Raw genomic sequence first — 5382 nt, 5'->3', positions numbered from 1 at the left:
ACCTGACTGTGAGGAAGTGGCCTTGATTTCTCAGGTACCTTTGGACACTAAAAAGAGCAACTACTGAACGTCAGCAGCCTCACAAATATGGGCAGGCAGAGGCAGCCAGAGTTCACCTCACATGGCAGGTATGAGATCTGTCCTCTAAGTAAATGTAAAAATCCTTAGCAGGAGGTGGCTGACAGTGGAGAATCCCAGGAAGTTAACACTTTTCTGGAGATGAATACCAGCACGACATATGTTCTGATGCTAGAGAATTAGCAAATGAACAGCAAAGATTTCCACATGCAAGGAAATATTGTCATGACCTCTGCTGGCAAAGGAAAGTTCTCAACAGATTTTCATGCTCAGAGTAATGATTCCAGCTTCAAAGCACTTTCTGCAATGAGGCTTCTCACTAACTCATGCTAACCAAGAGGACAAACCATCCATTTCTGAAATCTCTCGTCCTCTTCAGGTTACTGAAGAACCTTAGGCACAGATTTTAAAACCTGATCTAGAGATAACACATCAAGACAAAATCACATCAATACCACTATCTTTTTTCCTATCTAAACTACAGCAACTACGGTCAGCCACAGTGAAAAGTGTGTCTGAAGGCAAGCAACAGAAACACAATCTGTAATTTATTTATGGCCAGTAATAAAGATGGAAGAGAGTGCCAGCTCCTTTTGGCACTATTTTCCAGAGATACTACTTTTCCAAGAAAGTATCTATGCCTCAATCAAAGAAAAATTGCAACAGCTTTTGAAATCCCAGGATCATCTCCTTCCTCTTGTGACAAAGCATAGAGTAGGGAGTCATTAGGACACTGACAGGAGAAATGGGTGTTCATATCTTCACAAGTGACTTGATCTGAAAGAACCTGTTAGGTTCTGGAAGAATGGGTGTCAGTGTCTGTATGAAAATCAGGCTGCACAAGTTTGTTGCAGAACTGAGCACAGGCTGAACTTCTGAACTTTGGGGGAAAATGCACCGATTTAAGAGACTTATGAATATTAACTTCTCTGCCCAGGGTCAGCTTAGAACAAATTTTAATGGTCATAGAATGCATAATGGCGGAGATACATATTAAAGGGGGAATATGTAGCAGGTGGCTGTATCTTCCTAGAACCTCAGCCAATGGGGAAAGGAGGAGGGCAACATGCAGTTGGGAATTTAGGATAAAAGGAGGCTGCATCCTCCAAAGATTTGGGAGAGGCCCTGTGGGGGTAAGGCCTAGTGGCATCTCTCCCTTTATTCGAATAAAGTTCATTCTTGCAGGGCTCCTCTGTCTCCTTTGTGGACACTGGCCTTTCACTGTGTGATTTTCCACACAATGCCATCTCACACATAGTTAATATTTCTTTTCCAGTGACTAAACAATTCAACTGCTAAAGCCTACTGAGATGCCTAAAAGGATCTGATTACTTTGAGCACTGGCTGGCTGAGGAACTCCTGGTCCTTGACACTGAGCACTCACATAATGAGATGAAAAGAGAGATGCACATTTCTTCCAAAGGTTATTTTGACAATTTTCATTTGTTTTGTTTGCAATTCAAGGATTTTTTTGTTTTGAAATAATGGAAAACTTAAAAGGATTCAAAACACAACATGTTTAGAGAAAATGCCATTCTTTTGAGAAAGGAGAGGATTTTTCTGATAGATGTTTGTTCTCTTCTAATTCTTACTTCAGTGACTGGCAGCTATTGAGACCCTCAAAGTAACCAAAGTTCTTTCCTTGGTAAAATTGTAGTAGGTAACAGGTAACTTTCCATTTCAAAGCTTTATGCCAGTGGTTAAATAACCCCAGACAACAAACCTGTGAAGATCCAAGTCAGTCTGTTACTGTGTCAATTCCAAGAGTGTGCTTTGGGATATTCTAGCTGATGAAACATCCACTGAGTACCTATATGTAAGGCAGAAAGTGACTGATCTCTGAGACTATACTTCTAGTCCTCAGGAATTTCTGGTTCGATACTCATATGGTTAAAAGTTTTAAACTGTCTCTAACCAAAACTTGGGAAACTGTTTTATTTAAGAAAATGAGGCACCATGTTTGAAAGTCATTAAAAGAGCTTGTAGTCGATACATCAGTCAAGCAAACTTTACTCCCTTAAAATTCCTTGTCTGGCTCATTGGTATCCAAGTAAAGATGAAGTTCTCCACAGATGTGCTGTTGCTATGAGGTGGACGTGATGTTGCCACTCTCAAAACCCTCTGTAAGTAAGTGTCATGGGGGTTGCAAAATCTACAAACTGTTGGAACCTCTGCTGTCTGTGCTGTCCTTCACTGTCCTGGCTGGTCCTATGAGGCTGCTTGTGCTCCACTCTTATTCAGGACTGCAGCCACCATTTTTTAGTGCTACAAAACCAGTGATTTCCCCACCTGTGCTAAATATTCAAAAATCATGACTCAGATCCTAGCATCATGATTGACTTAAAACTCATGGGATTTTTCTTTTTAAGAGCCTTAGAGCATTTTAAATTGTTATCTGGCTTCTGGGCTTCTTGTTCTGGAGTTTTCATCACTATGAGAGCTGGATGCTTGAAAGTGTTTACTGTGTAATTGCTTGACTGATGGCTGTGACTTACAATAGAATCTGAAGGGCCAGCAGTACTGGTTTTGATTTGTATATCCAGTTTTCACAGGGGGGAAAAAAAGGAAGAAATTTGGCTTCTATAGCCTAATGCTGAAGAGGAACCTAAAGAATTTTACCCTGTTACTCATTTTGTGCACTGCAGGCAAGAGGTGAATGATTGCAGGCACGGGAGCAAAATTGTCCAATTGCCTTTGGGGCCACACTCTGGAGTCCTGCGGGGGCCAAAACAATTCTTAGTGTGAGCTGGAGCCTCCCCAGGGCTGGGGTCATTTGTGTTGCCCCTCTTGAGGTGCTGTGAAGCAGAGACTACCCCAAGCCTAGTGACTACTGGCTGGGCTTCTGATCTTCCCTGGGTGCTGGAGCTGGGAGAAAAGCCAATGTGTCAGTCCTAAACCAGTTCTTCATAGCCCAGAGGGACCCTTGGAGCAGGAAGTGCTGTCAGCAGATTACTCACCTCTGTGTGATAATGCCAAAACAGATTTCAAGGCAGGAAATGCCCAAGTAAAATCTGCAGCATTCTTAGATGAGATGGGTGAAATGTGCTAATTGTTTTGCTGTTTTTTAAAAATATATTTTCTTATGCAAGTTCCTTTTTGAAATGGAAATAGAAAATTTAGAAAGAAAAGGGTTCTTGAAAGCCAGAAAACTATGGTAAGAGGGAAAAACCACTTCATTTAAAAAACACATTTTTTTAAATTTTGCACACAAGTGCTTAGATATCTTAGTCCATATACACATTTCATCTTTTACAGATTTTTTTTTGTTGAGTGTGTAAATAAGGACATTTTAAGGTACATTAATGTAGTAATTCTTTTTCCAGTTGTATTGGGGACCTTGAGATCCATGACACAAGGGGTTGTCTCTTAAGGACTGACAAAATGACACAACCAAGGCCAGTGCTGTACATTAAGATGTGCACTGTAAGGCACAGTACAATAAATTTGTCCTCGGTGTGACTTGCTGCTATTTACCATCCAAAAAATGCTGGAACTGAGACTCTTTGGTTCTTCCAGTGCTGATAAATAAGCTCCATCTACTGGTTATTGTGCATGACAAAGAGTTAGGACTGAAGACATTATTCATTTATTGCATTAAGACAGTCCTTAGTCATCCATTGGATTGTTAGAGTTGTCTTCTTTTAGATTCACTCCAGTCAAGCACCTAAACTTTTGCTTTTGGAATTCTGAGGGACAGCAGAGAGAATGGATGCACAAATTTTCTGGCCAAAGCAGGCCTGAATGTTTTCCTAAGGCAAAGGAGGAGATGAATGAAAAAGATGACTGAAAAATGGGTGCATGAAGACATGCTTGGATCAGAGTCCTAGGACTAGCAGGCTTCATTCACTGCAATAATGACACAGAGGTCCTGGGGTGCTCCTGATTTGCCCTAGGAAGATGGTGGCTGGGAGTGTGGTGGCTGGGTCTCTTTCAGAATTTCCACACTCAATTCGCATTCATACCACTCTCAGCATTTCTGTTACAGTTATCCACAACAGCACTATAACTGTAAGGAAAAAATTTGCCATTAAAAGGCCATTAAAATTTATGAAGTCTTGAAGGTATTACTTCATTTTGTATCAAAAGAAACCATGAACTTTCCAGAAAACAAGGTGTTTTTTTGTTTTTTTTTAATAGCGTGCTTAGATTTTCCAATTTTGCATGCATCTCAGCTTGACCTAGACAATCAAAGTTTTAGGTCTAGTAACTCGGTCAGAGGGAAAACAGACCATTAGGATGCAGGTGCAGATGAACCAAATCCCCTGTTGCAATATTGCAATATTAATGGGACAGGATAAGTATGTTCCAGGTGAATCTGGTAAGTCTAGGCATGGTAGCCAAAGTACTCACCTGCTTACAAGAGAGCTTTGTGCAAGATTCCATCCAGAGTCCAGAAGGCCAGAGTGTCGTAAGTCTCAGACTTCCTTGAGGACCACTCTTAGCTCTAAGGCCTGATTCCTTCTGCCTTTCTCAATTCCATATTTACTATCTGATTCACAACAGAAGTTGCTACAGAAGGAGAAACTCCAATCCTAGAATCATCTAGTGCCTGTGGATTAGGACACTCACCTAAGAGATGGAAGACACAACTTGTTCCTTCTCTAAATTAGGCTGTTTCCTTATCTCTCAGGTGAGGTCCTTATCACTGGATTACTACTTACTTCTAGGCTTTCTGCTGAACTGTGAGAGGCATCACTTGGCTTTTTCTTCTGAGACCTCATGCCTGAATAACTTGTATACAGAAGCATACCTTTGGTATAGAGATAGATATTTAAGGCCTTGAGGGAGCTCTCATTTTCTTCTGCTTCCCCTCAGCTACTTTCAGCTAGGTCATGAGATTTCTAATGTATTTTCAAGCATGTAGCATGTTAACCACAATTTCTGCCTCCATAAAAATGTTTACATTTCATAGCTGAGAAGAGAAGCATGTAAGCTTCTCCCTGCTTAGACAGAGCCTGAATGAGTCAACAGTGAAAGACTCAGTTAATGAGTAATGTCACCAAGAGACAGGGTCCTTAAGAAACAGCTGTTGCAAATTTTAAGTCACAGTTTAACATGGCCCTCATATCTGAAAATATTTTGTGACCATTTAAAACTTTTGGCTTCAGTTTTTGTGTCTGTTGTTATTGGCAAACATTCCTTCTTTAATCAAACATATTGGGACATTATTGCTCTTACACAAGAAGTGCTTAGGCATCAAAAGCAGTACTCTCTGGACAGTTAAAAAGTATAATTTTCACCTGTGATTAATTGTGCTTGTATTTACATCAATGAGCATTTTTATGGCTCAGTTCTCATGGTTTC

Source organism: Molothrus aeneus, chromosome 3 (genome assembly GCF_037042795.1).
Source record: "Molothrus aeneus isolate 106 chromosome 3, BPBGC_Maene_1.0, whole genome shotgun sequence".
In the NCBI taxonomy this organism is placed as follows: Eukaryota; Metazoa; Chordata; class Aves; order Passeriformes; family Icteridae; genus Molothrus; species Molothrus aeneus.
The sequence above is the reverse complement of the archived record's forward strand: the minus strand, read 5'-3'. Positions refer to the sequence as shown.